At 39.9% G+C, this 25,147-nt stretch overlaps 1 protein-coding gene and 1 long non-coding RNA gene across 3 annotated transcripts in view; both read left to right on the forward strand.

The window, feature by feature from the left end:
• htr2aa (5-hydroxytryptamine (serotonin) receptor 2A-a) overlaps positions 1-25,147 on the forward strand; it is a 112,737-nt gene that overhangs the window by 20,495 nt on the left and 67,095 nt on the right. The window lies entirely within an intron of this gene.
• On the forward strand, positions 1,185-23,973 carry LOC309691046. Its single transcript, XR_014271863.1, has 3 exons — positions 1,185-2,377; positions 20,949-21,038; positions 23,959-23,973. It is a non-coding gene; the product is annotated as an uncharacterized lncRNA (long non-coding RNA).

Below are 25,147 nucleotides of genomic sequence, written 5' to 3' on the forward strand. Positions count from 1 at the left end.
GGGAGGAGGCCCCGGGGCAGACCCAGGACACGCTGGAGAGATTATATCTCTCGGCTGGACTGGGAACACCTTGGTGTTCCCCCGGATAAGCTAGAGGAGGTGGCTGGGGAAAGGGAGGTCTGGGCTTCTCTGCTTAGGCTGCTGCCCCCGCGACCCGGCCCCGGATAAAGAGGAAGAAGATGGATGGATGGATAGTTAGTTTTACTGATTTACAAAAAGCATCTTAGAAAGACAGAGGTTTTTCTGCAAAAAAACCCCAACACAAAAATGCAAAAGAAAAAAAAATTAGTGGAATAACGTTAGAATAATGTTACTCAATATAACATTTTGTGAAGACTTTGAATATCTCAGATTTAGTACATTGTCAAAATCTGGAGAAATCTTTGTGCGTGGGGATAAGACTGGGAATCACTGTTGAATACATTTGATTTTTAGGCTCTCAGGTGGCACTACATTAAAAATAGACATAATTCTGTCATTGAAATCAATGCATGGGCTCAGGAATACCAGAAATCACTATGAGCATAGTGCTATGCTAGCCACAAATGCAGGTTAAACCTCTATCAAATGAAGAAAACACCACATGTAAACATGATACAGAATAAGCTGTCATCTTTTAATTGCCACAGCTCATTTAAAGTGAACTGAGGCAAAGTGGAAAACTGTTCTGTGGTCAGATGAATTTAAATTTTAAAATGTTTTTAGGGAAAAAATGGACACCGCATTCTCTAAACGAAAAAGGCCATCAAGCTTGTTGTCAACGCTCAGTTCAAAACCTGCATCTCTTATTGTATGTGGGTACACCAGTGACTATGGAATTGGCAGCTTGCGCTTCTGAAAAGTCACCATCAGTGCTGAAAGGTACTGTATATACAGGTTTTAGAGCAACATGTGCTCAAATCTAGATGACACCTTTGTCAGGGAAGCCCTTGCATATTTCAGCAAGACAATGCTAAACTGCATACTGCATCTATTACAACAGTGTGGCTTCATAATAGAAGAGCCAGCCCTGATTGCAGTGCAGACTTTTTACCAACTGAAAACAATTGACATTATAAAATGAAATAAATGCCAAAGAAAAACCAGGACTACTGAGCAGTATTGTTAAAATGACAAATTTTCACATCCTAAACATTTCATACATTAGCTATGTTCTATTTAGAGATGGCACGATACCACTTTTTTATGTCCGATACCGATACCGATATCATAAATTTGGATATTTGCCGATATGAATCCGATATAGTGTTTTTTAATCAACAAAACAGTTTTTTTAAATATCTTGCTGCATTTTATATAAGTTCATACTCAAGTTTAAAACAACAACTACACTAAAGCTATTCTGTTATACCTGTATGCAAAAAAAAAAAAAATTTCATAGTTCAGCAATACTGATCAATCTAATAAACTTAAACCTACACCATCCTCCCTATTCTGGTATTTTAAAGAGTACTTAGCGTAAATATTAAGCAACCTAACTAATAGGGTTCCAACTCCCAGCAACAATAAAAATAAATAAATAAAAAATAGGGAACCACCCCTCACGCTCCACCTCATGATGCTTAATCGACGTAATCAACCTTAATTTGATGCAGTGTGAAAAAAAATGCACTGAACTCAATTATTTTTCAAGAAATATTAAATAGATTCAACATCTTTCTTCAACAGAACTGCAGACTGCACAGATGGTACCTTCCCAAAGGAAAAAGTACTATAGCTTACTAGGGTATATTAGACTTAATAGTTACTATATACAGTAATTGACTTCTATTCATTTTACATCAAATTAAAACTTTGGGTGTCAGATAATTATTTATTAAAAGCTAGACATTTTAAATGAGAATAAGAAAGAAAAGTATGTCTTTGTGCCCCCTTCTCCCTGTTCATGCCCTATCGGCCCCCCTGGCTAAACTTTGCTAGATGCGCCCCTGCACAGTTACCAGCCGTCAGCTACGTAGAAAAAGATCCTCGAGTAGAAAGTAATATTAAATACATTCTAACAACAGCTTATCAAGCTTAAACGTGCTGCTGTTGTTGATCCACTGGTTTCCTCTTTCTGGTGCAAAGTGGGCCAAAAACAAACAAGAGAGACGGACTCGCAACAGAAAAGCCGATCAGCTGATCATTGATCAGTTTCATGATTGAAGTAGCAGCAAGAAGAGGCAGTCGCTTGTTAAGCTTAATGCAGGAATGCTTTACAAACATTCAGAGATGGACTTACACACTTGCTTTACTTCTCTCGGGGATAACTTTGTCGGAGATGAAATGCCGGGTTGCTAGCGAAGCTCCAAATGCTATCCAGACCACCGACAGGTCCCGCATGCCACAGCCGCTCTATCACGTGATGCATACTGCTCCGACGTGCTAACGTTCTGAGGTGAGTTACGGCGTGTTGCAAGTTTTGTGAGGTGCTTTTGTGATATTTAATGGATCGGATTACATTTTTTATTTTTCTCCGATATCCGATCCAGTAATTTAGGTCAGTATCGGACCGATACCGATATGTAATATCGGATCGGTCCATATCTAGTTCTATTGTGAATAAATTATGAGTTTATGAGATGTGCAAATTGGGGTTGCACTGCAGGACTGACACAGAGAGACAGACAACTATTCCCAATCACACGAGAGCCAATTTGGAATCAATCGGGCCTAAGAAACAGGTCTTTGGGAGAAACTCTGAGTACCCAGGTAGAGGCGATGCAGGCACAGAGAGAACACGCAAACTCCGCAAAGAAAGGTCCCGGCTGGCCGGTGGATTCACTGGCCAGCCACAGTGATTAGCAATGTCACATTCTTCCTGTGAGGTGACAACATTAATTACCTCAAAAAAATGCTAATTTTGTCAATATTGCAGCATAAGTGAAAGTGTCTTGTGAACTGATTCCAGTGTCTATACTACCTTTTAATTTCAATGATAATCTCTATAACAACAGATATTCAAAAAAAGGCACGTCTTTTAAAGTCGTGAACCAAACCTTACATTATTGCAACTTATTGCAAAATAATCAAGAGAGAATCAAACACTCTTATTTAAGCTAGTCGATAGTTGTGGACGTTCACTTCTAAACACTTTTCTCCTGAGTCCTGAGAGCAGCATATAATTAATGTTGAGTAATTAGGGCTTATGATGACACACTGAGGCAGAATGTTGTAATTTGGACTGAGCACGTTCGTTTCTCAGGGGAGGAAAACTCACGTTTCTTTCCAAGTCCACTGAAGATGAAACTCATCAGCTGCCTTCTCACACGTGTAGCCATCTCAGTGCTGTTATGTCACATACCTGTTATAGCGTACATGTGCTCTATAACAGGTAAGTGACACAATCTATAACTCAGACACATATATGCATATGTTGACCTAAATTTCTGTCTTGTTGTTGATTCTGTCACGATCTGCGGAGGCAGACCGTGCGGTGGTGTGTGTGGTGGACCCAGGTGTGAACACACGAGAGTAGACTGGAGTAAACTTAACTGAAAGCGAGCCTTTATTGTGGCTGGTGACAAGGAGTGCAGACAAGGCAGAAACGCAGTGACAAACTAAACTATGACTAAACTGGGAAAGTAAAACTAGGAAAAACTATGAAGACACAGGAAACCATAACTATGAATACTAAGACTGGCTGTGACAACATGGAGGGTGGGAACACAGATGACGCGACACAGACTGCATGAAACACAGAGACTAAATACACATGAGGGATGATCAGGGGAAGTGGCCACACATGGGAGCACAGCTGACACACATGAACCTAACGACAGGACAGGAGAAGTGAAACTGAATACGCTGACAATGAATACAGACTTTCAAAGTAAAACGGGAAACATGGAGATTAGACATGACAAGAACTAAACATAACCACGCAGACATGACACATGAACCAGGGAGACTTAGTACAGGGGGAGATGACATAAACAACTAAGGAACAAAACTAAACTGCAATCTAGAAATTAACTAGGTGAACTAAGCTAGGTGCAAATGAATACAAAAGATACATGAAACTCAAATGCTGGGTCGCTTGACCCAGGACCATGACAGATTCTACTGAAATATGAAAACAACAGTGTTGCATCTGCCAAAGCTGCCCTCTTTATCCCTTCACCTTACTCTTCCTTTAAATAACTTCAAATTGTATTTTGAACGTATATATTGAAACTATATTTTTATACAAATATACTTTTACCAATTCTATATGTATTTTTGCACTCACTTACTGCTTTACATTGTATTGTGAAAAAGCTCAGTCTCCAACACAGACATAATTTCCTTCATTGACTTAAAAACATCTTTTCCGCTGTTATTGGTACTGAAGCTAAAGCCTCACTGTTCATTGTTAACAGTTTTTCATTAAGAAGTTAAGTATTATGTCATATGGTGCATGAGGGCTGAGTCTTCAGCTGATGTAATGTGTATTAAATAAAAGCATTCACTGCTCATATAATTTCTTTAGAAGTATTCATGCTCACATCCACTGGAAACTGTTACTGCTTTCATGATGTTGCATTAGACAATGTTGCATCTTGGAGCTTATGGATGTGTTAGCTGGTCTAAACTGTGGATGGAAAAATCCATTCAGATAACAGTAGTATTGATTCTTATTTTCTAAGATTCACTGCCTATTGAAAACCCCCCACATTTTTGTAACACCTGAATATAGGCCTTGAGAAAATTACTGCTATATTGACTGGGATCAGCTTTGCTTTAGAGCACAAAGCCTCACAATTCAAACACTGAAACCGTTTAAAATAACCAGCACCACAACAACATCAGGAATGGTCTCCTAAGAGTGTGTCCAACACAAAACTCTACTGTTTAGTCTGTTGAGGTAAATATGTGGAATGTGGGTGATCTTGACATAAAGAAAACTTTCATTGTGGCTTATGTTCACAATTAAACACAAACATGAGGAGCTACGGTATCTTCTGGACAACAGAGCAGCACAACACAAGTGTTCATAATATATATACGGGTGGCTGATTGGGGATAAGAAATGGAAACGTGAAAGTAATCATACATGGGTGAGGACAATCAGAGAAAAATGAAGGGAGACAGGAATTAAAAACAAGAAAACAAATCACATAAGGAAAACAACTATCAAAGTAAAGTAGGGAACAAACCAAAAAGGCAGATGATTAACAGGAAGAACATGATTAGAAGGAAGACCATAGTCTGGATTTGGTAACTTAATAATTAGCTTCACAAGGTTTGAAAAATTTGTACTCCGTTGACACAGATTAATGTCTGCATCCAACTTCAGAACATCTGACCACACTGAAGCAATTTACAAGTATTTAGCTAATATCTGCAAGCATTAAATATATCCAGCATACAAACACATTTCTTAATGGCAGCAGTGCATTTGGTCATAATTTGGTTGCATAATTTTGTAGCAAAATTGCCAAATGCTAAGCAAACTAGACAGAGGCTTTTCTATAGATGTGGATGTGTTTTACTAATCTAAGTGTGATGTTAGATGAAACTTGGAGTAATGCTATTATAATGCTATTATCAGCATGTTGGGGCCTGTTTGCTGGTCACATCAATGTGGGCAGAGACCCTGAGGCATAACCAGAACATACTAGAGGGATTATATCCCATCTGGCTTCAGTGTCCTGCGCAGTGGGGGCAGGGGGCTTATCCTGATGTCACCCTGAGTTTGGCCTAGTTGGATGGATGGACTTTAAATGCCATTCTTTGTTAGAGTAAGAAAATGAAAAGGATGAAACCTGGACACTCAGGGATCTGTGTCCTGAGGTTTCACAAGCCGTCATCCACGTGTGTGGAAATGAGATCACTTCTGAAAGATTTAATCAAGTTCAGCCTCATGAAACACTGCTTTTCAATGTAGCCATGTACCATGAGTTAACCATTGAGAGTTTGAAATTTATTTTCTGTTATTATCAGTTTAATGAAACAGGATGTTTGAATGGTAATTATCCCTTTTTTGATTTACCTCTGTTTTCATGTGGTAGTGTTTAACTGTGTACATGTCCACTCTGTCTGATCTCACCATGTGCTCATTGCAAAAGCTTTTCATGTGCAAAACAGAGTCTGTCCCAGCTAATTAAATGTCTGTTTAATTCTTTACTCTTTTGCTCTGAACAGTTCGACAGAAAAGACAATTAAGATGCTGACAAAGTTCCCTGCAGCAACAGAAACACACAAATGCAGATAAACTCAGACACACACAGGAAGGTGGTCGATGAGGATTAAATAAATCGCGGTGGGGGTCCCGTTGGTTTATTTACATGCTTTATCTTGTTTGCTCGCAAGCTAGTCACTAGCTAATTAACTGTGTGTTGACAGTAATAAAGCATGGCAAGGTGTGTTGTCAGAGCCCATTCATAAACGGAGATAATTTCCAACACGAGGGAAGTATTGAATGGGCCTACCTAGCAACTCCCCAAGGGGCCTAAACGTTTAGAGCAAAATGTCTTCAAACCAGTTTCACAAAAGAAGCTCTTCAAAGAAGTCATATTTAATGTTTGCATAAAATGATGCAAAAAAAAGGAAAAGAAATCATCAAGAATGTTTCAATTTAAACTCTTCACAAAAATATGTGGCAGTAGCCCTGCTATTTGAAATCTGCTAATATTTCATCCCTTCTAGTGGAATCTTAACTAATCGTTGACGTAAAGCAGAGGTTAAGTCAAGTCAAATTTTTATTTCTACAGCACAATTCTAAACAATGTCAGGTGCTGACCAAAGTGCTGTTCAGGTTGTACATAACAGACACCAAATAATATTACATACAATGCAAATAAAATAAATAAGACTGCATGTTAAAGACAGAGAAGTCTGCTCAATTTAACCTGAGAGCAAGCACACCACTGAGACATTTAAGAACAAGTAACACAATTTTAAACTGGATCCTGAAGTGGACTGGAAGCCAGTATAAGGAGGTCAATATGGGTGCAATGAGACCATGCTGTTTCTTTCCTGTCAAAAGGCGAGCTGCTGCACTTTGAACAGTTTGCAGTCAAAAAAGTAATGACTGATCAGAGCCAACATATACAGAGCTAATCTGTTTTTCAAGAGTCACACCAAGGTTCCTTGTAACTGGATGATAGTAAGAGACCAATGACTCTGTCATGCCAATCTAACAGGCAGTGTTGGGAAGGTTACTTTTAAAATGTATTCCATTACAGATTACAGAATACATGCCCCAAAATGTATTCTGTAACGTATTCCGTTACGTTACTCAATGACAGTAACGTATTCTGAATACTTTGGATTACTTAATATATTATCATGCTTTTTACAACAACGTGAATGTACTATTGCTGTGTGATTTATTACTATTACTGAAGGTCCGCGACTCCGAACTGTAGTAAAGGGACCTCTGGCTAATACGTCAGGTTCCGTGTTGGGCTCGTAGCCGAAAACTAGCTTTACTTTGTTGTCTATGTCAACTTTTCTTGCGAGAGACAGAGAGAGGCGTTGAAAGACTGCTCCAACGGAACTTATTGTTTTCGGAGGAAAACACGAACACGGTGTACAGTCGAGTCTTAACAGCTTACTTACAACTGGGCTCGTCAGGCACTCTTCTTGACTGCAGTGGTTATTATTATATTTACATGCTTCCAGCTCCCGTTTTTCCTCGATGACAACTCGTACCTTTCCACTCCCCTTTTTCTCCCTCCTTGCGCTCACAGACCTATAACGTGTATGGCAGTCCATTCTCCCTGCAACACGGACTACACTGCCCATGATGCTACATTCTTTAGAGCTATGCTTGTAGCATTCTGCCTGTTAGCTTAGCACAACAACAACAACAACGAAAAGGCGCTCTCTCGCCCAGGAAACACACAGTCGCAGAGAGAGAGAGAGAGAGAGCGTCGCCCTGTAACCATGGCAACCGTAACGCTGCCGCCTGGAACAACAGAACGTAGCTGTCAAACAAAACCCAAACAGTCCTGACCCGCGACAAAATGAAAGAGGAAAGTACCGCCGTGTAATCCATTTATTTCAACAAAGTAACTGTATTCTGAATACCACCTTTTTAAACGGTAACTGTAACGGAATACAGTTACTCATATTTTATATTTTAAATACGTAACGGAGGTACATGTATTCCGTTACTCCCCAACACTGCTAACAGGCTGGGTTGCCCAATAATTTCTGTCTTACTTTTGTTCAGACTGAAGTCGTTTATATCTACAATCATGACATCTCTAAGTATGTCTCTAAGACAAGTCACCAGTACCTGAATAGAAACATGGATGCTGCTTTGTCAGGGCAAATATATCTGTAGGTCATCCAAAAAAACAACAAAAATAAGAAATGGACCCTAATGGAATTCTACAAAAAGAACAAGGAACAGGACCCAAAAGAGAACCATGAGGTACCCCACAAGAAACAGATGACAAATACTACCCTAAATGGACAGAGAAATTCCCATCTGACAAATACAACTGGAACTATTTAAAAGCTGTACCTTTAATATCTACATTCAATTCAAGCTGTGACAGAGACAAGCTCTGATCTATATTGTCAAATGTTGCAGTCAGGTCCAAGACCACGAGGACAGCAGAATTACTGGCAACAAAACTTAAAAGCAAGCCATTAAAGACTCTTAGAAGGACAGTTTCTGTGCTATGAGGTTGCCACAGATGTCAACAACGAAACAAAAAAGGCACACATGCAAACAAACAAGAAGGACCACAGGCCTTTGTCAGAGGCCATCGTCAGCTTGCGATAACTGTCTGACTTTTTCTTTCAGGTTACCTGATATCAATCACTATCGACATTTTTGGTTTACAGGTACAAATGTTAATCTCACGCTCTTTCTTTTCTCACTCTCCAACTTACACATATTACACAAGTCTATATACTGTAAATGTATGTGAATCCGTTTTTTTAGAAAGAGAACAGAAGTTACATGGCCACTGCAGCTGTGTGACTCATGGACGCAGGGATGAGGGCTGTGCGCACACATCTCATGTCGATGCCGTTACCATGGGTGATTGTAAAGCCCATCGTGTTGCTAAGTGGAAATGCAGTTGTTAGTCGTCAGACACACATAGAAAGAACAAAAATATATTTTAAAAAAATCCTTGATTATAGCCCACACAAAAGACCTGTCCATATATAACTGCAGGTTTTTGAGCAGCACATCAAAAATGACATAATCATGTGTATACCGTGATAGATACATTTCAGATGTATGTTTAACGTTATATTTCTTTAAGTAACAAGAACATGACAAATTTTTAGTAAACCTGTTTTTGTTTTCTTAAAACTACTAGAATTTTTCAGTGTGCTTCACTTACTGACTGATTTTAAACAATATCTAAACATGGGGCCTTACAGTACTGCAGTAGTTTGGACTGTTTCACTGCAAGATGCTCCTGGATTCAAGTCCACGGTCCAGCTGTGTGGAGTTTGCTTCTTCTTGTGTCAGCATGGACATGAACTCAGATTCCTCAGTCCAAAAACGTGCATAGGGTAAATCGCCGATTCTAAATTGGCAGTAGGTGTGAATGTGAGCATGAATGGTTGTGTGTTTTTCTGTGATAGACTGGCATCTCTCCAGTCGGTATCATACTTTTTGGACTGGACTGGATAAGCACAAGAAGTTGCATGGATAGAATATGAACTTAAAATTTTACTGTAGTTGGAAACTTCAATAAAATTCATATGCCGCCAAATCACTACACGAGTTACCTCACGGCACTTTATATTGTAAGTCGACGATGTTAAAATAATACAGAAAAAACTCCAACAATCAAACAATGGAAATGGTGGTTGTGGGGCACTTTGCATATTTTGACCAGCCCAAAAAGAAAAAGTCAGCTTTAAGCTATTATATGGACCTAGAGCTTATCTTTGACAAGAGAATAAAATGCATCAATATATTTAAACTCTGTAATGATAATCTAAGCATATACATTAATTAATAACTGAAGGCTTTAAATGAATGTAGACATGTCCCTGCATGCTGCAGGTATTGTTGCTAGAAAGAGAGCGAGTACTGTTTCTGTCAACCTCAAATAAAAGTCACAGAATTTTAATGGCAAATTTGAAGATTTTTTTTAACAAAGGTAGGACTTTGGCTGTGTTTAGACAATTTTTTTTTTGTAGTGCTGGAGGGAGGGGGGAGGTAAAAAGGCAACATTTTCTATGTTCAGGCTTATTGAAAGATTGGTTTGATAATGGGCATTTAGTAGCCCACGTATGCTTTGGTTGCACTCAGAATAACGAGCATTGCTGTGGTCACTTCTGAGTCATCGAGTCCCCGGTTCTTTTGAACACCAGAGTAATAAAGATGTTTTTGAGCATCTTTAGACTTAAGCGACTTTGAAATTGTCTTTTGGCTCGTTTGTCTACACTCAACAAAGCCAGAGGAAACTGATGTGATTAGATGAGACAGCTCCTTGACAGACAAATGACTCGGCCTTTTATCAAGGCAGTATAATGTAATCAAAGGAGCAGATTATGTGCTGTCAGAACGTCTCAGAGACTAGAACAAAGGTGTGGAAGCAAAAGGGAAAAGAAGTCCAGTTCATCCGATGATTAGTGTGTGAATTAGCCGGTGAATCAACTTCCTTTCTCTCACACACCTGATTAACAGTCACAGAGTATTGCTGAGTTTAGGATCATTTAAAATTTTGTGCATGTTGTCTTAGAGGGGAACTCTTTAGTGCGACAAGATGAAACCACACATGCATGTCGGCTCTGGTCTATATAGACTGCAAGGCCATTCATTGAGTTACTCTCTTGATCCTAATTTGAAATATTTTCACTTAATTTCACAGATTTATTGTTTTTGCCTCAGGTTTCAGTGCGTGCTACCATAAAGTTCCACTCTGCTGTTGAACGTGTACATTAAGGTCATTGTGGGTGGAAAACGTTAATCACAGAAGCTCGCAGCTCTCATTGTAGAGTTGCTACCACGTCTTTGTTGTGACTGCACTGACAGATCACTGTTTACTGATTACAGTGATCAGAGCTGTTATTTGTGCAATTACATTAACACCGAGAGAGTGCACAGTGAACTTTGAACACGAGAAGCTTGAACTTCAAATACAGAGCAAAAGAAGGGACAAAATACTAAATTGCAAGTGTTTGACACAGGACTAATCACTGTATGTCTGCTGTATGTAGCTTCCAAACACATCCACTGGAAATTATGTTGAAAAAACACATATTCAAGGAGCTAGTTCATCAGTATAGGGACAGATCATTTGTCACTGCTCTTGTTTTGAAAACTGTAAACATGCTGTCTTTATCATAAAGCTGTGTTTCCTGAATACTCATGATTAACAGAAGGAAAGAGAAAAAACTAAATCAGATTTTCTTTTTAAATTTATTTTGTGAAACTATGCAGTGCAACGGCCTAGGAATCATGCTCCAGGTGAGGCTGCTGGATACTTTATGGTGTTTTGACAGAAATCTTTTGAACTGTACTTGGGGCAGACTGGAGCAGGAGATTGACGGATGAATTTTTACAATCTCTACGGCAGGGGTGTCAAACTTATGGCCCACTGCCCATGATACAATTATATCCAGACTATGAGATAATTTCATACATCAATAATTAATGGCCCATTGGTATGTTGGAGTCAAATCTTCAGTCCTTCCGAGAATCCATGCAGGCAGGGGTGGGACTTTATTTTGATGGGCACACTATGCAGCCAATCACATGCAAAAACAGACTGGATACCAAATTATAAAATTAGGAGCTGGCTAAAGTGATATCTGTTTTTATTTTCAGCCATTTTCCATTGTGGAGGACAAAAGGTTTCTAACTTGTCCAGGCCTTAAACCTGATGTATGTTCTCCCTAGTAAGTGCACAAAAATAAGGCTTTTATGAAAACACTAAATACTGAAATAACACTGATATAATAATAACAATTATTATTATTATTAACTTGTTTGATCTGCTGCTCACCACAAACAAGCGCAAGTACAAAATTTGGAAAAAAATTTCATTCGTTTTACAGCTTTACATACTAATAAAAACCTCCTTTATGGTCGTTCATACTACACAAAATAACTAAGCAAATGACAGAAAAGTTTCTGATTTTTACTTTCTACTATAGAAATTTCATTTTTTTTCTACTGCAGTCCTAATATAATTATTATAAATGTGTATATATATATATATATATATATATATATATATATATATATATATATATATATATATTATACTTATAATTTAGTCCAAAGAGTTGTACTGACGGATTTCTTTGTCACAACAGTTTTTCATTATGCTGTACAAAAACAGTTAAATATGTAACTTCTTTACACTGACAGGAGTTTCACTGGTCTGGAATGTAAAATGAGTTTGACACCCCTGCTCTACAGTGATGTTATGGTAAAGAGAGAGCTGAGCAGTAAGTAAGTTGATGCGGGTAGTGATTGATAAAATAAGTCTTGAAGAACAAAAATGAGCTTCCTGTGGTCAGCTTTAAAGATAAGATGAGTTCAGTCTTTCAGAAGGGCTTCAGTGTAGACACACAGTCATACACATTGTAAGGAGTCTCTTGAGGTAGGTTAAGCATCTGTCGAAGCTATGTCCTGCATGCATCCTAGGAGGGGTTTTTGTGTGTGTGATATATTTAACCAAGTGGAAGCGCACACAGGAGTTTAAATCTCTTGTCTGTAGGGCTGCTCAATTAATCGAATTTTAATCACGATTACGATCTGGGCTTTCAACGATTATTAAAAATGACTGAGCCGATTATTAGCCCCTCCCTCGTGCTTTACTCTCACGCTGCTCCGTGTGACAAATCGAGCGCACCTCTCTGCATTTGAACACACCTCACAACAATTAAGAGGACCCGAGGGAAGCTCGGAAAGCTAAGCAGAAGTTATTTGGAGAGGAGAGTGACTGCCGTTGGTTGAAAAGAGAGGTAAAAAAAATTTCAGTGGTGTGGAAACATTATGGGTTTGCGGAGTCAGACGTGGATCAAGTAGACATAGTGTGTAAACTTTGCTATGGTGTCATAGCTGCACCACAGAGCAACACTGCAAAGTTCACTAAACATAGATGTTTACATTTTTTATTTATTTTTTATATTGAAAACATTTGCACTGTTATCAGTATTTGGACACTATTTTATATTATTTTTTAAAGTCATTATTCAATACATTTTTATTGTTAACCCTTTAAATCCCTGTAGAACCGGAACCGTGTAAGCTAGCGCAATAATTTGTTTTGCATATGAAACCGGAGGAGTTGTACTTACATCTTATGCTATCAGCTTGTCCTCGGTCACGGTTTCCTTCCACATAAAGCTTTGCAAAAATTGCATAAAAAGCGCTTGCAGCAACAAAAACATAATATTCCAGAAACACGCTTTGCCGATCCGATCATCTGTTCATAACACTTCCCACATTGAAAAAGATGTCAACTCGAACTATCGCATGTCCGCCATTTTCTGTCCGAAACCGGAAGTGACATCATTTTCACGGAAAATGTAGTTTTTTACTTGTAGGCCTTAAAAGCCTATACTGGTGTTTTTATAAGTCATGTTTGACTTTTCTGAATAGTTTCTGGGATGCTTAGAACTCGAATTGCACTGCTGGAAATAGTTTATTTTGATGCACATGCTGTTTTCTTTGCAAATTTGCATCATAGGATTTGTTTTTCCTGCAGTATATAAAAATTGCTGTATCTCCAAAATAAAACTGTGAAGACACTCAAAATAAATTTCCTGTTGTTGTAAACTATTTTTTGCAACTTTTTTGTATTTAAAGTTTTGAGGGATAAGCCTCTTAAATTTCCCCAAGTAGAAATATATGTAAAAAAAAAGCAAAAGGATTTTCAATTTTTTTGTAGTTTATTGCACTTTTTTGCAATTAATGTAATTACTATGGACTTAATGCATACATATTATTAAAATATGGGCTATAACAGTTGTATTGATGTATAGCAACTTGAAATGCTCCCAAAAATGGCACTACAACATGTAAAAAAAATAATATAAGCTCTGGCGGACTTGGTTCTATGGTAGGTCTTAAAGGGTTAAATAAATATCGTCAAATAATCGAGATCTCAATTTCAGTGAAAATAATCGTGATTATCATTTTTGCCATAATCGAGCAGCCCTACTTGTCTGGCTTGGAAATGCCTCAGTATGAGTGACATTTTAATCAATTTAGTAATTTCGGGACAGTTTTGGTCCACTGAAAGGGTTGTTTTGTAACGCCATGGTGCTTCTTTTTTTCTACTTCTACTGAATGTCCAGTGTTGATGTCTGTAGGACCTCCATGTACGAGCTATTTATAATCCAAATGTGGTCGTTGTGGATGTCTTTTCAATGTCAAAAACAAGACTCATTTAAATGTTGTTGTTATACTGCTTCTATAGGCTCTGTAGTCCCGTGTTTTCAGAGGGTGGAGGGCATGTTTTCTATACAGAAACAGTTAAGTGTGAAGGAATGCAAAACATCTGCATGACGGAGCAGACTGTTGATGCTAAAACAAAAAGGAGCAGCTGCACCGTGGATTTGGAGCAGAAATGTCCCCAGCCTCTCTCAGGCAGATAGTCCAGTTCATACATGCACACTCGCACAAACTTCTTGTATTTTCTGTCGCAACTTCTCTCAATCCTGCTACAACACAACCACATTCACTTCCTCTTACAATCAGCTCTCAGTAAAACAGGTCACTTGTAAAAATGAACCATATATAATGCAAATTCCATTTTTTTTCCAAATGCTTTAGCCATTATTATTGTACATTTTAATATGAATTTCAACGTTTTTACTATTTCAACACATTTTAATAAATGACAGTTTTTATCCAGCTACAAACAATTTTTTTTCCTGTCCCGTTTGGCTCTTTTGCCATCAGAATTATTGTCTAAAGGCAAAGAAAGATGCCCAACGGATTTACTTTACCAAATTGACCATCCCAGCCTTGCCATAATGGTCCATTTGATTCACCTTTTATTGTTTATTTTATTTTCACTTACTGAATACGGGACAGACTTGACTGGGGGAAAGAAGGGGAGAAAGAAAGAGGGAAAGAGAAACAGCTGAGAAGAGGGACGGGGGAGAAGGGCAAAAGACAAAAACCAACAGAATAAGCAGAGGAAAAAAATGCATATATCAATCACCTGGATCACCTGCTGAGAAAGAAAAAAGAAAACAAGCAGAAAAAAACGAGAGTAATAGAATAAACAACATCACGATGATCTATGGGAATGTAACAGTAAATACTAAATATTAAACATTATTGTGCAGCACGTAAGATCGACAGCACACAGTGTGCTTTGAGGTAGGAGCCAAAAAGGGTGTAGTTTGTGTGTGTGATCACCCGTGTGTACACCTGTGAGCATGGACGCGTTTGTTTTTAAAAGGTTCCTTCATGTAATGATCTGCTAGAGGGTGTGGGGGGGCCACAGCCCCGTCCTCCAGGGCATGAAGCAGGTATGGAGGAGATCAAAACTCCAGACATCCAGAGGCCCCCAGAACACAAGAGACCAAGGAAGACCAACAGAGGGGCAGCCGCGCCACTGTCCCAGAAAGAGCTGAGGAGAGTCCCAGATGAGGGCTCACTCAGCAGCCGCGGAGCAGAAGCCAGGGGGGGTTGCAGTGACGCGCCCGTGAGCTCCGCCGGCAGCCAGCTGTGCCTGAGTGACCGAGCCCCAGGCCGAGAGGCCGAGGGCACCCCACCTCCGAAGTGGCCCGAGCGAGCCCCAGGCTCCAGGCCCCGATAAGCTGCCACCAAGGAGTGAGCCGGTGTGTACCTGGACGCCCATCCCCGGACACAAAGAACCACCAACGCACCGATCTCTGAGGGAGTCCGCCACCGGCAGGGGAAGTGTTGGTGGGGGGAGATAGGCCTCCAAACCTTGGAGGGCCTAAGATGTCCCCAGAGAGGTGGCGTCTGACACCCAACCTGACATATAGACACAGAAATACAGGCACGCACAGATACAAACATCCATTCCCACCCTCATGCTCTCATATGCACTTACTCCACACTCAACCAACGTGGAGACAGACATAAAGAGACGCTGTACGCAGCAGCAGGGAGGCCCCACATTCCAGACCCCAGTCGGACGGCCAACTCCTCCTCCTAGCCCCCCCACTCCAGCAGGCCGCAGTGAACGGGGATGAGAGAAGACTCCAAACCTCCCTCCACCCGCTCATTGTAGTGTTGATGCATGTGTGTTCTAAGGTGCATTTAAAACCCAGGAGGGCATGGAGCTACCTGCCAGAGAGCAGCAGGTAAGCGCATAGCCCCTCCTGTTAGCCCTCAATGTCTACGTGTATTTAAAATTGAGAGGTGGGCAACGACGCCAGGGGTGAGGTTGTACACCCTGATGGTCTTTTGGATTCCGTGTAGCGTGCCCACCCCCAAGATCCTATATGAATGTGTAATGAGAGTGTGAGTAATGTGAATGTCTAAGTTGTGAGATAAAATTGAGACACAGGCAGCCAGAAGGGGACAGAGGGGGGGGGGGGTAGCCTCCCCTGCACCCTGGTGACACACCTTTACTCCAAGGCCCTGCATGTGTGGGTGGTTGTGGTGGAGCGGGAAGAGGGAGGCAGCTGGAGATGGGGAGGGAAGGAAGGGAGGGGGCAAGTGACCCCTCCCTGGGGCCAGCTCCCCCGCTGACCCCAGTAGGCACCCCCATACTCCGCGACCCGCCAGGGAAAGGGGGCCCAGGCCCATCCAGACCTTCCGAAATATAGAAAAACAAATAAGTCAATAAAATGAGTCAACAACAACTAAAGCAGTTAAAACCAAAATGTTTGGGTCAAAGTGTGTTAAAAGCCAAACCGCAAAAATGTGTCTTCAGTAACAATTTAAAATGTTCAATTGTTTGTGCAGATCTAATATTAAGAGGAAGACTGTTCCAGAGTCTGGACCTGCCATAGAGAAGGCTTTGTCACCACGAGACTTAAGTTTAGTCCGTGGAATAGTTAAGGATAGTTTTGACATAGCTCTGACTTCCGTTTAGTGCCGGTTAGTAAACGAGCAGCTGCATTTTGGACCAACTGGAGATGATGAAGAGAGGCCTGGTCCAAACCAAAGTACAGAGAATTGCAGTAGTCGAGTCTGCGAGTAATGAACAGATGAATAACACGTTCAAAGACATTAGCTGGATGGTATGGCTTAACCTTGGCAAGCTATCTTAAATGAAAAAAGCTGGATTTGACTAATACGTTCACCTGCCTACACAGTTTGAAGGAACCATCAAGGTACACACTGAGGATTTAACATTTGACTTACAATCGGGAGATAAGGGGCCCGGAGGTGTCAGTGTGTTTATTAACGAAGTTCCCAAAAATGACAACTTCTGTTTTGTTTTCATTTAATTTAAAAAATATATAAAGACATCCACTATTTAACGTCAACAAGGTAGCGTAATAACAGCTGAAGTGAGTCGGTCCCTGCTATTAAAGATCTGCAAGTCATCTGCAAAACAGTGAAATGAAAGGTTGTACCGCGAGAAAATCGACACCGGTGGCAACATATACAGTGCAAATAAAACAGCAAGGTGGTCATTACCCAGGTTTTGTTCTTCTCATTCAGCTGACTGCTCAAGAAATGCGTTACTGTTGCCTCCACCCTCCATTGGTACTTCTCTAGCTTCTCATGTTCTTTCCTCCTCATGTTGTGTCATTCTGTATTGCTACGTCTATCATTACGGGTGCCCGGCTCTGCTTGTCTACCACCACTATGTTTGGCTGGTTAGCCTTCACCATTTTGTCTTTCTGTATCTGGAAGTCCCACAGGATCTTAGCTCAGTCATTCTTGACCATCCTAGGGTCCCATTTTGACCTCAGGATTTCCAGGCCATACTCGGCACAGATGTTTCTGTATAGAATGGTGACCACTTATTTATGGCGTTCCATGTATGCCCTGCACTGCCACTGCTGTTATGTGCTGGACTGTCTCAGGGGCATCTTTACACCTGGTGTGGTAGACCCCGAACTCTATGCATCTTGTGCTCAGAGCTTGTTCCTGTGCAGCCATGATTAACCATTTCACTCTTCAAAAGTAAGTTAAAAAAAATAAAATATTTGAACTCCTAAAATCTGTACCTTATCACCAATGGAGTCAAATCTGAGAACGGGGAATGAGAACTTCCAAAATAGTTTTGGGACAGGAGTTGAGGAAATATAGTGCATGCTAAAAAGGAAAACCTTTCTCTCAATGACTTAGAGATCATGAATCCATTCAGTCCTGATTCATTTCTTAAGCTTATGCCTACTAAGTTCTGTCACAGCTTTGGTGATCAGTGTGTAGGTGCTCTTATTTGATAAAGTGAAGCAGAAAGTTTGAAAGCTTAATATGTGATGGAGATGTAGTGCTGCCTCAGTTTCTTGTGATTTTCTTCAATTACCAGGAAAGTATGGGTGTGTCTTGCTGCCTTTCTAGATTTGTTCAGTCACCTCAAACACAATTGTTCTCAGTTTGTCCTTCATCTATTAAATCATGCCACTTTCTCATGAGACCTTGTGTTTAGTATTCAGGAACTGGTTTTATCTCAAGCTGTAAGTCAGAGAGAACCCTCCCGCTGACCTCTTCAGTCTCTCCTGACTTCATATTCACACTGACCTCCTGTCTGCATGCTGAAACACAGACAGCTGGTGTGATGCATTAATGTCAGCTCCTGCAACACAATTCAGTTCCTCAGATATCAAAAGGCAGTAAAAACGAGGGAAGTAGTTCAACCATTTTACGAAGGACAGTGTTCAATATGTGTGAAGGATAAATCTCTTTAACATACAGTGGAGTACAAAAGCCTGAGACCACTTATGAACAGACTTCTCTTTTACATTCATTTCAAATTAAAAACTTAAAATAATTAATTAATTAATTACAAATGATAATGTTCCATTCAATTTTATTTATGTAGCACCAAATAAAAACAACAGGTGCCTCAGGGAGCTTTATATTATAACCCTACAATAATACAGAGAAAAGCCTACAATTAGAAAACCCCCTATGAGTAAGGACTTGGCAACAGTGGGAAGGAAAACCTTCGTTTGAGCAGGAAGAAACCTTTGACAGATCCAGGCTCAGGAGGGGCAGCACTCTGCCATGATCAGTTGGGGGTGTGGAGGAAGAATATCAGTTTAATAACATGACTGAAAAAATACGTATACATTTCAAAATATCATTATAGGTGGTTTGACCACCTTTTGCTTTACTGACATGACACTGATACCACAAGTATGAAACCTGATAAAAATATCAAGATCCCCTTGTGCATCGGTCTAATGAAAGTTATGAAATAGTCACAAAATTTTATCTGATTTGCTGTGATGAACACATATTTTTCACTTTTAAAACTTTTTTTATGTTCCGGAAATGAAATTTATGGTGTCTATCAACATTTATTTTTTTATGAACTGCAACCATAACTGCCCAGAGCTGTTACCAAGATAGCTAACAAGTTACAAGACATGAAGGACTTTGATAACTTGCTTTTTTCTGTATTTTGTGTCTCTATATTTGCTGAATGTACAGCTCTTCAGCCCCTGAGGGAGCAGAAGGAGCACATCAAATACTATCCAGAACCAGGCAGAATGTAGGTTTTGATACACCCAATAAAACACCTAGCTGTCATCAGAATCCACCCACCATCCATCTTCTGCTCACAATGAGGGTTGCAGCAGGGCTGGAGCCTTTCCCAGCAGTCACAGGGCAAGAAACACTGCACACTTTAGACAGTTTGCCAGTCTGCTGCAGGGTAAAGTGAATACAGCAGTTCACACTATCCTTCTTTGATTTATGCTTGATATAAATAATGTAAATATCCCTATATAAAAATATTTTAACTTCTAACAGCTGATTAGTCTGAACAAATGTATGGGGATTTGATCCTTGGTTTAAGACAACTTATCTACAGTCAAACAGCTACCGTGGAACAAGTTCAGTATTACAGAATTAACTGAGATTTGCACCACTGCAGTTTGTTAAAGTCAACTTTGAAAAAGCTGTGCGAGATGTTCAGCCAGCACTTTCCCAAAATCAAGGGTGTTTTATTGCAGCAGCACTGCTTTGCTTTAAAGAAATTTGCATACTGGAATTCATTAGCATTCAGCTACAACACATCCCACGAGTGTCAATCGATGGTGCACTGTCACAGCTGCTGAGGTCGAGAGCAAGGAAATACATATTGTGCTTTGGGCACAAAGAGATTTTCCAGCAGCTTCACGCGAAAGAAAAGAAAATAGATAAAAAGTTGAGCTGACAAGCGAAAACGCCGGGTCACAGAAATGAAAACACCATCAACACCCATCACTGAGGAAAATGAAAGGAAAACACAATGAAGAAGTGACAAAAGCCTGACAGCCTCATCTGGATGTACTGTGGGATTCATATTGTAAAGGAGCAGCACAGCAGTGATTAGCCTGACCAGCTCTGGCTGTTTTTGATTGCCAGTGGCAACCTTTCACTTTCAACGATGACTCAAGGCACAATTTTGTTTGTTCTGGCTTTTTCTTCAATGTTATGGTCTATTTCCACACTCAGTCTGATTCTAATGCTGTAGTGACCCAAGTATGGGATGGTCCTAAATACCATTTGACCCATTTTCCAATATCTGTTTTTCACGGTGAGGAAACACTATGAACCTCTCTCTGAAAGTTCTGCAGAGGTACTATTAATTCAAGAAGTCCTTCATTTTCTAACTGAGACATAAAATGGTAAAAGCCAAGCTACTGTATATTTTCTATAATACATACACTCTCCTTGTATTCTATTATACTCTTGAACCTTAGTGAAAGGAGAGCGTGTGAAAGACGTAATGTGAAAAGGTTTAAATTAGTAACTTCCAGTGCAATCAGCACTTTCATTTTGAGAGCTTTCACATCTTGGAGTTTTGTTTATACTAGTGGGAATAATGATGCTGTCTATGGATTTAACAGAGCGTGATGAATATTTTTCAGCCAGTGATGAACACACAAAAAAAGAATACCACCACCACATTTTGCATGATATCATGATGTTTGCCTTGCTTTGTTCTCAGCTTCCCTTTTTTTTATCATACACTGAGTCACACAAAGTTTGAGCTGCTGGAACCCATAATCCTTGATTCTCACCTGCTGCACCATCTCAGGTTTGTTTATTAATGATTTTTCCCACTTTTTCTTGTTTTTTGTCTCCTTGTTTGACGATTTAGAGTTTGATAATACAGGTAGTTGTCTCCATGACTCCTGCTGCTTCCATGATTAACAATCCTCTCAGAGTCACCTGCAGATGAATATGTTGCTGATTCTAGCAGCTTATGGTATAGCTGCAGAAAAAAGTCAGCCAGCTGGAGTTTTCTATATTTTTGCATAAATATGACCTACTTGCATAACATCATGTTATTATCACAGAGCTTTTCAAAGTAGAAAAAGGAACCCAGTAATCCAAACGAAATGAAAATATTGAACCTGATCATCTTTTTAATGAGGGAAATTTTTATACATGATCTTATATATCTGATCACTTTGTTGTTATCGCCTTACGGAGCAGCAAATGCAAGCAGGGGCTCTCAGTAACTGACAGCCAGTTGTAGGTATTAGCTTGGGGAGGCTTCAGGCAATCCCTCCATCCAGAACTGGTGGTTTCCTCACATTTAAGGTTTATATTTAAGATGCTTCATTTGTCATTGTAGAAAGATACAACACAATTTCATCTGGTGACTCTATTAACCAAAAAACTTAAAAAGCTAAAGGACATAAACGAATACAAGCTATATATACAAACAACAAGAATATGTACAAACATTGTCTTGATTTTCTTTTTTGAGGTTTTAACTAGACTGTTCCAATAAATTGCCTTTATTTTGCTTTTTTTATACAGCAGCATTTTCACATTTGTATCCCTACCATGCAAACACAACTTAGAGGACTTGTGAACACGGTTCAGTGTGAAGTTAAGGCCTTTACATACCAGGGCCCTATTTCAGGAAGCCGGTTTAGAAAACTCAGAATGAAAAACGATACTCAGGGTTGAGTAACCCCGAACTGTCCAACTCGGAATATTCGGTTTCAGAAAGGCTGATAACAATTAGTTCAATCAACGCGGAGTTGCTTTAACCCCAAATTAAGCGCGCGCACGAGGATACATAAAGCCCTGATTAGTGGAGCACAGATTAAGCGAATCACCATGGAGACGGAGGGAAAGAAGGCGCGGTCAATGTATTTTACAGCGCTTGAGGCCGAAATTCTGATGGCAGTATATGCCGATAACATGCAAATTTTGCAGAAAAAAAGTAACACAGCCTCAGCTGCAAAAGAAAGGGAGCATGCATGGCAAAACATAGCCGACAGAGTCAATGCGTGAGTGTTAATTTAAACATTGATCTAGGGATTTCCACCCATTTAACACGTTATTTTATTATATTTTATTTTATTTTTTATTTTATACATTTTATTTTGTGATGTGATGTGAGCGCAGGTGCAACCCAACAGGCCCCAAATGTTCCTGGCAGCAAGTAAAAATGAAATATAAAAATATAGTCCAAACAGGTGAGGTGTAATTGTATTATGAGCCATAGTGCTCGGTCTGTTTGTCCGATGTAAATCAATTGCAGTTAGAGGCTACATTAATTTTCTTTCTGTAAGCACTTATTGAAATTATCTGAGCACATTACAAGTACATATTTGCTTACTCTGTATGCTCAAATGTGACCCGTTATGGCCACTAGAAAAAAAGCGGATGCCCGAAAAACAGGTGGGGGTCCTCCACCACCACCACTCACAGAGCCTGGCCACTTGGCTTCCACATTTGTGATAATGTTGGCAGCATCACATATGATCTTCACAGTGCAGAGAACACAAATTAGCATCCATTACTATGATGAAATAATTTGTTAGTTTGAAATGCTACAGGGAACTATGTACCTGTACATTAATGCTGTGGAAAGACTTCCTGTTCACATAGTCTCCTTCATTTACTGAAGGAGCAATGATTGGAATGTGAGTGCCATCTGTACAGCCAATCACGCCTGGGAACCGTGAGAATAAATGTAAAATTTAAGTAGTAGTTCAAGTATCACCACATCATGAATTAAGTTTCGTTCATCCTGATACCTGCAATTTTGTGGCATCCCTCTTTGATGAATCTTGTGGGTCTATGACCGGGGAACACCACAAACGAGTACAGGAGACGTTTCAGTGCAACTGTAACATTCCTGACTGCCCGACAGACGGTAGCCTTGGAAACGTGCTCAGCGTCACCAATATTATACAGAAAGCTCCCGTTTGCAAAAAAACCGAAGTGCAATACAAATAATATGTACAGAACTGAGAGGATGTCCGCGATGTGTCACATGAGCAATATTAGGCCTGAGGATGTTATTCAAATAAATTGTAGATTGTGCTGAAAAACGGTAACGTTCACACAGGAAATCATCAGGAAATGATAAAATGTCCGAACGCGCTCTAATCACTCTCCGGAGAGCTCTGCGGAGAATTTGGGCTTCAACATCTACTGGCTCTTCAAGGAAGGGACACGCCATGTCTGACACTTCCTACAGTCAGGTTTCCGACAAAGAGGCGGAGAACGTCAGGGTTAGTTGAAGTAAACCTGCTAGGGGGCAGGTTAGCTTCACGGAGTGTGTCGTCATAGTAACTCACTCAGAATTAATCTAAACTCGCTTTGTGAAACCGAAAACCCAGAGTTTTCGTTAACTCAGGGTATAGTTACTCAGAGTTTGCACTAAACCGGCTTTCTGAAACAGGGCCCAGACGCGTAAAATTGGTGTGAATGCATTTTGTGCATTAAAAATATTTCTCGACTCACCTGTTCTTAATGCAGCCGTTCACACTGCGTAATTTCACAGGATGACTTTGCAACATTTATTTTTCAGATTTAATCTTGTTTTAAAAAAAAATTATGCAGATAAACAGATCTGACCAATCACAGGGTCATTTAGTGACGATACTATCAAAACATTGTAAACATTCATTCATTCTAGACACAATACTGATTCTAGGCGATGCCCCTTGGTCACTCACCTCTCTGAAATAATTTCTCTGCTTCCTCAGATGTCCTAACTGTCGTAATCATCACCGACATCCTGAAATCTGCATGAAAGCAGTCATGACACAACTTCAACTACTGGATCAAACCATGAAACTCTCCCTGCTGCTGCCTTCTGTTGAGAATTGGATGAACTCAGAATCTCCATTTCTTTAACTTCTTCTTAAACATCAGCACTGACTCATCATTGCTCGATGTCAACTCCATTTTCTTTTTTGTAGTACATCTGGTGTGTATGTACGTACGTTAAAAAGGAAAGGAAAAAAAAGAAACATCGTGAATTTGATGACATTCTTTCGTAACGCTTTTATTTATCACAATACCTCTGATCCTGAGTTGATTTGAGCCCAGGCAGCTGATCTTTGTTGGCTGATCACTACTGGTGTTCAGTTTCCTTCATATGTCAAGTTAATATTTTCTAAGTCTAGTTAATATTTTTTAATCTCACATGCATTATCAGTGGGCAGGGATAGCTCAGTAGGTAGAGTGGTGGCCCCATGATCGGAAGGTCGGGGGTTCAACTCCACTGAACGGCTACCCTGAGGTACCTCTGAGCAAGGTACCGTCCCTACACACTGCTCCCCGGGCGCTGCATTGGTGGCTGCCCACTGCTTCACTGGGTGAATGGGTTAAATGCAGAGGAACTATTTCCCTATGGGGACTAACACATACACATTAACAACCAGTTTTTAGGTCCTCTGGAATCTCTCTTGCACTCTTTATGTTTTTTCTGAATATTATTTTTTCAATTTTCTTTCCATGACTCGCTTCTTGGAACATACTATGAAAGTTCAGATGTAGAGCCCTCCTCCTCCTCCTCCTCCTCTTCTTCTTCTTCTGGTTGCTCCGTGTAGGGACCTTCAGCTCCTCTTCATGTCTTTGTGACATAGATCCCTGTTGAATTGAAAAATCCCATATGGATAATAAATAGTAAAAATTTATAAAAGACTTGCATAAGATATGGCTACTTACTTCATACAGTGAATCATAGAAGGCTTATATGATTTACTCATGAAAGTGGCCACTTTCATATATTGTTTTAGTAAGTATCCAAAACATACAAGTTTCAAGGGCTCTTATATCTGTTTTCACTCTTGTATGCTTTTCATACAAGTTTCACACAAGACAGATACACACACAAGACAGATACAAACTTTATAAGATTTATATATATCTGGGATACTGTTACTTCCC

Source organism: Aulonocara stuartgranti, assembly GCF_965226115.1.
Source record: "Aulonocara stuartgranti genome assembly, chromosome: 16".
In the NCBI taxonomy this organism is placed as follows: domain Eukaryota; kingdom Metazoa; phylum Chordata; class Actinopteri; order Cichliformes; family Cichlidae; genus Aulonocara; species Aulonocara stuartgranti.